We start from the raw sequence: 12,964 nt of genomic DNA, 5'->3' as shown, positions 1-12,964 counted from the left end.
GGTTATGTCAGCAACCATCGATACTCAGAGTGCATAGACCTGCAATTCATTGAGGCTTGCAAAATGGTGATATTCAAATTCCAGTAGTTTTTTGATCTATTAACTGGAAAATATCTAACAAAGAAATACTTCTCCTTATCTACCATTTGGAAAAATAGATGTTTGGTTATTTTTCTCTATCTGTTTTTAAGATAACGGTTTCTTATCTTTTGGAGTAAGCCATTATTCATTTTAAAAATCAAATATATATATATATTTAAACATTTTTTATGTGCTTCAATCTATTGCTGTTAATTTTTACAGAGTTAAGTTGTCTCAGCTTTGGCCAGTGGAAGCCTCTTCACAGCAAACAGCTCCTGTGTTCTTCTGATAGAGCTACTAGTTTTGATAGCTTTCATTCTTCCCAGGATGAAAGGTGATCCAAATTAATCTTGCACATTTCCTACCAAAGACATAGAGTCATCAATTTCTTCAAGACATCTTGATTTCTCTTAGTAGAATATTACTAGATTATAATCTGAGGATGAGAGATGCTACTGATTTACTATTTCTAGGCTTGTTTAGTAGTAAAGAGATACAGTAGCAAGAGATAGTTAAGTGTTTAAGTAGATATTTTAGAGATATTTTATCTCTAAAGAGATAAAGTAAGAGATATATAAACAGATATAAATTATTTATTGTTCAAAATATAATATTACATACGTTTATATTGATCCTTTTAATTTGAATACAGAATGGGGATTTAACTTCCTCTCTCTTATTACAATATTTGCTTTCATACACAAAGGATGACAGAATTAGAATATTCCATAATTACTCATTGCCTTTATCTAACCATACAAATCCAAAAGCCCCAGTGAAATACTAATAATGCTATCACTCCAATATGATCATGGGAAATAGCTAAATCTTTTTGCATTTGCAATCTACATTTTCCCACATTTTCAATAAATATGCTATATTGTAATTAATGGAGTATATCATTATTAAATGCCAAATAGAGCCCTTCTAACTTTGACTTCATCTTAGTTCTACAACTATGTGTTTTTTTGCTCACAACCGGTCCTATGTATGGAAAAACTCTTAAGATTTTATTTATTTATTTTAGAAAGAAAGAGAGAGGGTGTGAGTGGGACAGGGGCAGAGGGAGAGGAAAAGAATCTCAAGCAGACTCCATGCTCATTGTGAAGCCCAACATGTGGCCTGATCTTATGACCCATGATCATGACCTGAATCAAAAATCAAAAGTTGGACACTTAACTGACTGAGCCACCCAGGTACCCCTTCATAGTTTTTATTTTTTAAGGAGTATTCTCATTCACAAAATAAAAACACTCGTAAGAACAGTAAGTATTAATTTAAAGATTAAATCTGTGAGCTTCACGCTGGGTATTCCCTGGATTTTCATGGAGATTGTGTTTCATAAACACAGGTTCTATCTCAATATATGGAAGAATAGATGCCATTATAGAGAGTGTTATACCCACCATCTAAACCCTATCATTTCATAATCTGAGGAAAAATCTTGTGCTATTTGCCTTTGTCTTTCAGAAATCTTAAGCCCATTAAAAAAAAAAAAAAAAAGCCCATAACATTTCAGTGTTCACTCCCTTAGGTGGTCAGATGGTAAGCGGCGGCATGCTTAGAGGTCCATTCCCACTTGTTTAGTTCCACAGGTGTAGTCTCTCTCATTCTAGGAGTGAACCAAATACTGAAAATCTTGCCAGACAGAATACATTCCAAGGGTCTCATCCTGCCTCTTTCAGAGTTTATGAGCCTGAGATTCTCTGCAGTTTGCCTAGTTTTTGACACACCCTACTCTGACGCTGCCAGCGCCTTCCCAAGGACAGACTGCACTCTGTTAGTGTATACGGGCTCCGTTGTTGGCACCAAGTCTCAGCCTACTTGAATTTTAATAAAGATTCATAGGCAGTTGTTATGAAACAAACACCATAATGACACCCAGACAGGCTGTAGAATTATTTTTAGGCGAATGATGTGTGTGGCCCATGCCTCAGGCCCACCAAGTGATAATAATAGTAACACTATGCAGTAAGCAAAGAGAACATTTTTCATAAAAATTGCATAAATCAAAATGTTTCCTGCCATCCTTCCGCTTCCTGCTCTCTTTCCTTCCTAACCCTCCTTCCACACCACACCATCAGGAGCGGCAGAGCTTAGTATCGACTACCTCGCAGAATCCAGTAACAATCTGAAGAAAAATACAGCCCTAAGGTTGTTTCAGTACTCATTAGAGAAAAACGAGGCATGGCCTTCACATATACAATAAAAATGCCAGAGCACTACGTGGTTTGAAAAGAAATTAAACCAGATCTGTTTGTCTTTTTTAAATGAGGTCAGAAATGACTTCTTCCATATTTGACATCTTTCTTCATATATATAAGCTAATACGCAGGAGTGGCATAGAGCCTGAATTAACGCACTTCAGAAAAGAGCCGTCATGTGGAAAACACTTAGAGGGAAAGGACCACTCTTGGAAATTTAAGAAATGTTGCTATCCTAAGGAGAATAAAGAAGTCCTTTATGAAAAATGCTATATGTTCGACTATTGATAAATTTAGATTGCCAACACTGCTTCCAAATCTTAGAAGTCAGAAAGCCGAAATTTTGGTTTCATCTCGTAGTTAAAGAAACTAATTTTTTTTTTCTTAAGCTCCCTATTTGCTCTTCCATGTACTGTTGAGAACTGCAAGATTGGCTAAATATGGAAACCATTTAAAGGAATCTTATTAAAAATCCAACTTCCTAAAATTGAACCTTAAGTGAACTCCAGCATCAGAGGAAACCAGCAAAGGGAGATGAATATGTAGCATAGTGCAAGACAGCATACAGAGGAGGTTGTAGTATGAAGATCTGAGATAAGAAGCATTTTAAATCATACACTTAATTTGCCTCCTTTTTGTAAAATCAACAACAACATCTCAGAAGGGGACAGGTGGTGTGACAGACTCGGGTACATCTGGGTCAAAGTCCTGGCTCAGCCTTTATGGATGCCTCACCTTGGGCAACTTTTTTGTCTCCCCGTTTCCCTAGCTATGAAAAATAGCAAGCAAGTAAGAAGGGGGGTTTTCCTAACTAGAAACTAAGAGAGAAAGAACCAAAAAAGGGAGCTATAACAAAACTATTTCAGCTAAGACTTTGTCTTTTAAAAAGATTATATTGATGTCAATTTTTCTGTTTCATATATTTAATTTTGTTTTCTTCTAACTCAGTTGTTGACTCCTAAGCATTCCTATGTTTTTCTCTTTGCTTGCATTCTTTGTATTTTCCTGGGATTTCTTATTTTATGCCTATTTCTAAGTATTTCATTTCCTCTCCATGCCTAGTTACACTCACTTGTATTTAATAATACAAAAAGAACAGTATCAGATTTCCCCTCTATCAGCTAAAGGTTCATACTATCCTAACTTAAAAGTTTCTCTCAAAAAGCACAAACTGGTGCTATCCTGAGAAACACATACAATGTAAGCTTTGTCAGGCCCATCAGAGAAATGGAGAAAGTGAGCATGTGTTCTGCATCCTTTTCCTAATTCTAGCTGCTGGCCCAGGCTCCTCAAAACCCTTAGGGTTACCATAGCTTACAGTGGTCCAGACCACCCTCCCTCCTATACTTTAGAAGGCTGAGTTCTCTGCCAGTTGCTCCACTGTGTCTTAAACCAACTTCTCTAATATTAAACTATTATGTTAAAGCTTTGAAACTGGGGAAATAACCTCAATATCAGAGGAATGACAATAGTGATGATCTCTAAACATCTGAAATTCAAATGGATAAGGTGTATTGATATTTACTCTAATAAATAAATTCCATACCATCGTGTGTGTCCCAACACATGTTACTGTATCCTCAGAGATCCTCTGCTGATATAAGCCTTCCTTCTGATTTCAGGACAAGACAACCTTTCTGAGTTCAGTTGTGTCCTCTATTTTTTGATATTCAAGTACAAAGGTAGAACAATTCCCTATGCTAAGCTTTAAAAATATATATGAACTTTAAACAGAAGCAAAAAAAAAAAAGTAAATTGAGCAATAAACAATTGTAATAAATTTAAAATAATTAATAGCCAAGACAAAATCCCTGGCTAGTAACTAGTTTGAATTAAGTCAGTAAAGATAGAAATTCTTTTGCCAACCACTGCCCACCAGGTTCTTGTCGGCTGCTCAGCTTCATTTGAAGGTGCACCTGTTTAATATTTTTAATAGCTCTTAGTATACTGTATTTTGGTTTTTGACACTCTTCTAAGTCTTCCTCAGCAGACTTTGAGACTTTTGAGAAAAGAGGTTATTTTTTCTTTGCTTCTGTGTCTCTGAGCACCGAGTCCAGTGACTAGAGAGTAGTAGGAACAGCAGGGTAAATGTAATAATAGCTACCACTTTGGGGGAACCTATAATCTAAATTTTATTTTTATTTTAATTTAAAAATTTTAATTTTATTTTAATCTAAATTTTTATTTTTCTAAATATAAATCTAAAATTTATATTTTATAGATATTTTATATATTATATCAGTTGCTCCTTATTATAACCCAATAGGTATGAGTGCCCATTTTTTATATAAAAAAATCTCATGGAAGTTAGCAAGCCTCCCAATGTTCACATAGCTTTAAAGTGGTATTTTAAGCCAGATTCATCACTAAGTAATGAGTAGTGATTTTTTTACCAAATGAATAAGTGTAAAAATATATATAGGGATGCATGCATACAAATACAGTCTCATACATGTATCTATACCATTCTATTCTCTTTCTCCTTTATAATTTTCAGACACGTATAAAGAGGTTTAAGTTGGAGGCAAGAAGATATTGGTTACTATCTTTCTCTTTTTTAAAAAGTTATGCGCTTAGTGAAGATGAAAACTTAACATGGTGTACGGATAGTTATGACGGGTTGCAAAAGAGGAGACATAATTACATTGACCCATATTCTATCCGTAAAGTCTCCAGGTAAGGAGAAGAAATTATGATCACTGAATTTAGACATGATTTGGGAGGGAGGACAATTTTCAGATTCAAACTCAAAGGCAAACCATTAGAATGGGTGTTCCTGCTGCTCCTGGAGAGAGGAGGAGAGGACATTGACAAACATGGGAAATGCATCATCAGACAAATCTCTTCCTGTTATGTTAAAATCCCAATCACAAGACGGAGTCTCATTGAGGTAACAATTCATTTTAGGAGATGAAATAAACTGTCTTAATCTAAAATACTATAATCTCTCTTGTGAAAAGTAGTGACAGTACTGTTTAAGATGTTTGAAAAATGCTTCCTCCTATCCTGGACACTTTCATTCAAGGAAACACTTGTCAAATCATGGTTCCATGTCTGTTTTCTGTCCCATTTAAAGAAAAAAAAAAATGCACATCTAGCCGTTTCAGAAAGATAGCACTCACATGCCTTCTGGCTATGTTCTTCCTTCTTAGACATCTTAACGCCTCCCGCCCCCCCCCCCCCAAAAAAAACCCCCTAGCATTAAGGAAAAAAAGAGACTCAAAATTAATTTAAAAGAATGAAATAAGAGTCATTCCCTGAACCACAAATTATAGACCCCACGGGGTCAAAACTAAGCCTTCTGTTTCTTTCTTCTTAGGACTAGCACTCTCAGCAGTTCTTAGAGTCGGGTGCTAAATACATTCCATAGTAGGACATAAAAAGAATTCAAAAGGCCTGCAAGCATAAACAACTTTACACGAGCTCAAGAAGTTATTTGGGGTTGCTTACCCTAAATTTCTGTTTGAGGACTTCAGCTTTAAATAACAGTGGAGGAAAATATATTTCACCCATTCAATGCAGCAAGACATAGCCTATATGCAAAGAATGGAAAGAGTAGCTTTAAGGATTTTGTGCTCTTCATTAATCTCTCTATGTGCAGCCCAATGTTGACTGTACTTTTTAAAGAAAACGTCCTTTCAGACTATTCTCCATTTGAGCAAAAGGAATGGTTCTATACTTCTACTTTGTTGCTTAAAGTAACTAGTAAAGCTGAACGATACAACGTTCTATGGTATAAATTCAATGAAAAGCAAAGCAAAGGAAATGAAAATTTACACCTTCTGTGTGAATTGAAAAGAAGAATGTCATATGCGAGAGAAACAATGACTTGAAATCAATGTCTTAAATTTTAAATACAGTACTTTTTTAAGTACCCAGGAACATAGTAGGTTTGTAATACCTGTCATTGCTTTCTGAGATCTTTCTACAGGTACATAATTTAATCATTCCACCTGAAGTGTCAGGCACATAAAGGTATTATTAGTTAAGAGTGAATAGTAGTTTAATTTGAAATAGGAGACTTGAATTTTGCTTTTAACTATTAAAAACAGATAAAAATTAAAGTGAATAATTTTATAGTTTTAAATAACATTTCTTGCTATTTTAACGTTAGCCAAGGAGATCTTCTAAAATGTATGACAACATTTATTTTGAGCTTTATTATTAAGCTTTAACTTCGTAGCAAGATAAGTGCAATACACCACAGAGACTTTTAACCTTTGAAATTCCTATTAAGAAAAAGTTTAAGACACAGATTGAAATCAATTTGGTAAAGGCAAATTCAGTGATTATTGCATGTCGAACATCATCAGGGATACAGAGAAAGATATGGCTAAGCCCCAATTCCTACTCTCAACAATTATGGACTAATGGGTAAGATACACATATATAAATACATTATATGCAATATGTTAAATGCTGAGGTAGATGTATGCATATGGTTCAAAATAAGTCGATGAAGAGAGTAAGTCTGAATGACAGAAGTTTCTGAAAGAAGTGGTAGCTGAATCGAATTCTAAAGGGAATATAAATGTTTGTTCTGTAATCAAGAAATATAAGTAACTCTTAGCAGACCAAAGAGTATACTGGAAAAAGTGAAGTATGGAGCAGAATTATATAATTAGAAGACTACATAGCACAAATAATTTTAGAATATAAAGAGAAGTGAAGGATAGCCCTGTTAAAAAATGTTAAATGTTGGGGCGCCTGGGTGGCTCAGTGGGTTGGGCCTCTGCCTTCGGCTCAGGTCGTGATCTCGAGGTCCTGGGATCGAGCCCCGTGTCGGGCTCTCTGCTCAGCTGGGAGCCTGCTTCCCCCTCTCTCTCTCTCTGCCTGCCTCTCTGCCTACTTGTGATCTCTCTCTGTCAGGTAAATAAATAAAATCTTTAAAAAAAAAATGTTAAATGTTCATTCAATACTACAATGTAGTATAGTGACTTAAGGCCTGGGGCTCTGAGGAAGACCACTTGTTTTTTAATCCCGACTCCACTATTTACAAGGTACATGGCTTTGAGAAATCACCTTAACTCTCTATGGTGCAGTTTTCCCACGTGATAGTAGGATTAACAATAGTACTTAATTTGTAGGATAACTGTGGAGATTATATTAGGTAATATACTTAGAGCACTAAGAAAATCACCTACCTTATGGTAAGAACTCCACCAAACAGTAGCTGTTATTATGACACAACACTCTATGTACTACTGTGGATACTTCCCATCCATTATAAAACAAATTCTTTTAGTAATACATAAAAATAACAAAAGGATATCAATTATTTTTTAAGATATTAAATGAACATTGGTAGGGCAATAGGGTGTTCCACGTTCATTTAGGAAGTACATGTGATAACTGCCACCATGACAACCAGGACAAATTTTAAAAAGATAAAACATACACACATACAAACATACCCATATGTATATATTTAGATACATGTATGCATAAATATATTTAAGACTTCAGAGAGTATTGTAGAAAAAAACTCTTAAATAACTAATTTCCTTTCTAGAGAGGAAAGAGACTTTCTTGAGCCAATACCAGTGTCATTTCCCTCTCTGTGAGCATTAGCCATTTCTGAGAATAAATACACAAGAAATGGGTCAGTCATGAACTTTGATGAGAAATATAGCACAGTTTTTAACAGCTACATGAGCTGGCATTAAGGATTGTAATCTACTCTATCCCCATATTCAGTGCTGATTCCTCTGGCCAACCAAAGCTTCCCTAGAGGAATTTGATTTGGAGTATGGCACCATTGTATGCTATGGGCTGGTCTATAAAGGAGGCAGAAATCTTTATATTTTGCAGTGCTTCAATCCCAGATTTCTCCTAAAAGGTGCCTGCCATTACTCAGGATAGATCTCATTTTTAAGAATTCTGAAATTTGAGGTAAACTGAAACTCAAGCTGCAATCTAGATACAACCCACCTAAATTCCTATTTGGATCAAAATAATCAACTCTTCTCCATAGCTGCCTGACAGAGAAAGGGTTGTGCCCTCTCAGAGGAGAAGTATTTTTGTACCAAATTCTTTGGTTCAAATAAATATTCAATCATGCATATATAAAATATGCAAAATATGCAAAAATGACCCCAAAATGAAAGAAATAGAAAAATAAATCTGTAGAAGCAGACCCACAAATAAATTAGATATTGGAGTTAGCAGATTACACAGGCTTTAAAATTGTCATCATAAATACATTAAAGAAATTAGAAGATAGATAAAATAGGGAAAAATCCATCTCCATAGAAAAATGGCATCTCTAAAGATAAAATTGATATTCTAGAATGGAAAAGGTTTTTAAAAAACCTGAAATTAAAAATTTATTGGATATGGAGCTTAATTTCAAACTGAATATATGCAGTAGAAAGAAAGTCTATAAATTTTAAAGTAGAGCAATAGGAATTACCCAAATCGAAGCAGAGAAAAACAAAACAAAACTAAGAATTCTAAGAATAGTTCATAAAAAACATGTAGGACAAAAAAAGCACTTGTAGAACCAGGGACCCAAAAGAAGAAGACAAATAACTTTAAAAAAGGAAAAAAAAAAAAACATGTTGGGAAGATGGTGGAGTAGAAGGACCCTAAGGTTACCTCGTCCCATGGAAACAACTATATAATACTCGCATCAGCATAAATAACCCAGAAAATGAGAGGAGAGGATAAGGGAGATGGGATAACTGGGTGATGGATACTGGGGAGGGCATGAGACATGGTAAGCACTGGGTGAAATATACGACTGATGAATCACAGACCTGTACCTCTGAAACCAATAATATATTATATGTTAATACAATACAATACAATAAAACAAAATAAAAAGCAGCTCTTATTAAAAAAGAAAAAAATAATAATAACCCAGAAAATCCTCCAAAGACTGGCAGAACAAACTTCACAACTACAATACCAAAGAGACCACATCAAAAAAGGTAGGAAGGAGGGAGATGCAGTCTGGCAGTGACACAACATAGACCATGGTCAGCCTTGGTTGAGAGGGAGCTGATGACGTGGGAAGGGCAAGAAGCAGACTTTCACACTGGGGAGCCTGCATGGAGATGACGAATCCCTGTAATATTTGCCTCTGAAAGTGAGAGGAGCCAAATTTTATAAGTTTTTACAAATAGCAGGACTTAAAGCCTGGAATTTTAAGTATCAGTAAGCTTAGTTCATGCAGAAAAAGCATGGCAGTTTGAAAAATGTCAGGGTTAGATGGGAGGGAGAATGATTTGCTCATCTCAGAGCACAGCCCAGAGAGACAAGAATCATAGGGAGACCTCTTCAGGAAGAAAGGAACTGGCTGGTACCATTTCCCCTCCCTGCTCTCTGCAAGAACCAGTGGGGAGTCTACATTCACCATCTAACTAAGCCCGAACTCCTCATGTTTCAGTGAATCCACCCTTCCCATTACACTTGCCTCAGTCCTGGTGCTACAGAATGCCTCCCCCAGAATACTAGTACAAACCCCACCAATACCACATTTCCAACCCCATGCTTTGAGGGGCCTTGGTTCTGGCAGCAGTAGGAGCAACTTTCATTTTGCAAGCAGATCAGCATACACCCCACCCCAACCAGGAACGAACAGTGCCCACACAGGTAAAGGGAACCTCTATAGACAACCAGATTAAAGGAAAAAGCAGCCAGGACACAACAGCAGGGCACAGGCAACACACATACACACATAGGAAAGATTACCTGAAGTGCCAGGTCCTGGGAAACATTAAACATTGTACTACAGGGCATTACCGAACCTCTTCTTCATAAAGACACTATCTTCAAGAGTAGAAGACATAGCTGTCTTTCTTAATGCACAGAAACACAGAGAGGTATACAAAAATGAAGAGACTGAGGACTATGTCCCAAATGAAAGAAAAGAATAAAACCACAGCAAGAGACCTAAACAAAGCAGATATAAATAATATACCTCATAAAGAACTTAAAGTAATGATCTTAAAGGTACTCACTGGACTTGAGAAAGAGTGGAGGACATCAGCGATACACTTAATAAAGAGATGAAAAAGAATCAGTCAAGATGAACACAATAAATAAAATTAAATATACTCTTGATGAAAGAATAGCAAGCCAGCAGAAGCAGAGGAATGAATTAATGATCTGGAAGACAGAGTAATGGAAAGCAATAAGCTGTTCACAGGAGAGAAAAAAATATTACACAAAATGAGAAAAGATTTAGAGACTTCAGTGACTCCATCAAATGTAATAATATTAATATTAAAGGGATCCCAGAAGTAGAAGAAAAGAGAAAGGGGGGCAGAAAATTCATTTGACAAAATAATAGCTGAAAATTTGTCTAACCTGGGGAAGGAACAGAAATCCAGATCTAGGGGGCACAGAAATTCCCCCAACAAAATCACTCCAAGGAGGTCAATATCAAAATACATAATAATTAACATGGCAAAAAGTAGTGATAGAGAAAAAAATTTAAAGCAGCTAGAGAAAAAGAAGACAGTTACATACAAAGGAAACCCCATAAGGCTATCAGCTAATTTTTCAGCAGAAACTTTGCAGGCCAGAAGAGAGGGTCATGATATATTCTCAGCGCTGAAAAAAATAGGTAGCCAAGAATACTTTATTCAGCCAGGATATCAGTCAGAATAGAAAGAGAGATAATGAGTTTCTCAAACAAAATCTAAAGGAATTCATGACCATTAAACCAGCCCTACAAGCAATACCAAAGGGGACAAATTGAGTGGAAAGGAAAGACCCTAAATGAGAGTATGAAAAGCAAGAATCACAAGAGCAGTAAAAATAAGTGTACCTATAAAAATCAGTCAAAGGATCCACAAAATAAAAGTATGTAAAATACATTGTATACTTAAAATGTGGGAGAAGAGGAGGAAAAAAATGGATTCAAACTTAGCAAACTAAGCAAACTTAGCAATTTAATAGAGACTGCTAGATGCAGGAAATGTTATATACAAACTTACTGGTAACCACAAATCAAAAACCAGTAACAGATATGCAAGCAATAAAGAGAAAGGAATCCAAGTACATCACTAAAGAAAGACAGCAGGGGGCGCCTGGGTGGCTCAGTGGATAGAGCCACTGCCTTCAGCTCAGGTCATGGTCTTGGGGTCCTGGAATCGAGCCCCATGTCAGGCTCTTGGCAGAGAGCCTGCTTCCCCCTCTCTCTCTGCCTGCCTCTCTGCCTACTTGTGGTCTCTCTTTGTCAAATAAATAAATAAAATCTAAAAAAAAAAAAAAAAAAAGAAAGAAAGAAAGATAGCAAACCATGAAAGAGAGCAGCAGAAGCTTCAAAGAAAAACTATAAAACAACCACAAAAGAAGTAGCAAAATGGCAATAAGTACATATCTATCAATAATTACTTTGAGGGAGGCCAGGGTGGCTCAGTGGGTTAAAGCCTCTGCCTTTGGCTCAGGTCATGATTCCAGGATCCTGGGATGGAGCCCTGCATCCGGCTCTCTGCTCAGTGGGGAGCCTGCTTCCTCCTCTCTCTCTGCCTGCCTCTCTGCCCACTTGTGATCTCTGTCTGTCAAATAAATAAATAAAATCTTGAAAAGAAAAAAAAAATTACTTTGAATGCAAATGGACTTAATGCTTCAATCATAAAATATAGGGTGACAGAGTGAATAAAAAAAACAATAGCCATGTATAAGCTGCTTACAAGAGACTCATTTCACACCTAGAGACACCTGAAGATTCAAAGGGGATGAAGAAAAATTTATAATGCAAATGAATGCTAAAATAAAACCAAACTAGCAATACTTATTTTAAACAAAATAAACTTTAAAATAAAGACTATAGCAAGAGACAAAAAGAGACACTATATAATAATACTAAGGAAAATCCAACAAGAATATTTAAAAATTGTAAATATTTATGCACCCAATGCGGGAGCACCCAAATACATAAAACAGTTAATGACAACCATAAAGAAACAAATCAATAACAATGCAATAATAACAGAGGACTTTGCCACTCCATTCACATCAATGGACAGATCATCCAAACAAAAAATCAACGTAGAAACAGGGGCTTTGAATGATACACTGGACCAGATGCATTGAACAGATACACTCACAATATTCCATTCTAATACAGCCCAATACACATTTTTTTCCATGCACGTGTAAAATTCTCCAGAATAGATCACCTATTAGGCCATAAAACAAGCTTCAACAAATTAAAAAAGACTGATGCCATCCCATGCACTTTTCTCACAACAGTATAAAACCAGAAATCAACCACAACACAGTATGAACAGTATGAAACACAGAATAAACAAGAAATCAACCACAAGAAAAAAATCTGGAAAGACCACAAATATATGGGGATTAAATAACATGCTACTAAGTAATGCATGGGTCAATTAAGAAATGAAAGAGGAGGGGCACCTGGGTGGCTCAGTGGGTTAAAGCCTCTGCCTTCGGCTCAGGTCATGATCCCAGGGTCTTGGGATCGAGCCCTGCATAGCCCCGCATCGGGTTCTCTGCTCAGCAGGGAGCCTGCTTCCTCCTCTCTCTCTGCCTGCCTCTCTGCCTACTTGTGATCTCTGTCTGTCAAATAAATAAATAAATAAAATCTTTAAGAAAAAAAAAAAAGAAATGAAATAGGAAATCAAATAATATATAGGGAGAAATGAAAATGAAAATAAATAAAGTTAATATTATATTGCATGTTAACTACTAAAAATTAAATA

The sequence above is a fragment of the Mustela erminea genome, chromosome 3 (genome assembly GCF_009829155.1).
Source record: "Mustela erminea isolate mMusErm1 chromosome 3, mMusErm1.Pri, whole genome shotgun sequence".
In the NCBI taxonomy this organism is placed as follows: Eukaryota; Metazoa; Chordata; class Mammalia; order Carnivora; family Mustelidae; genus Mustela; species Mustela erminea.
This window is presented reverse-complemented; position numbering follows the sequence as displayed.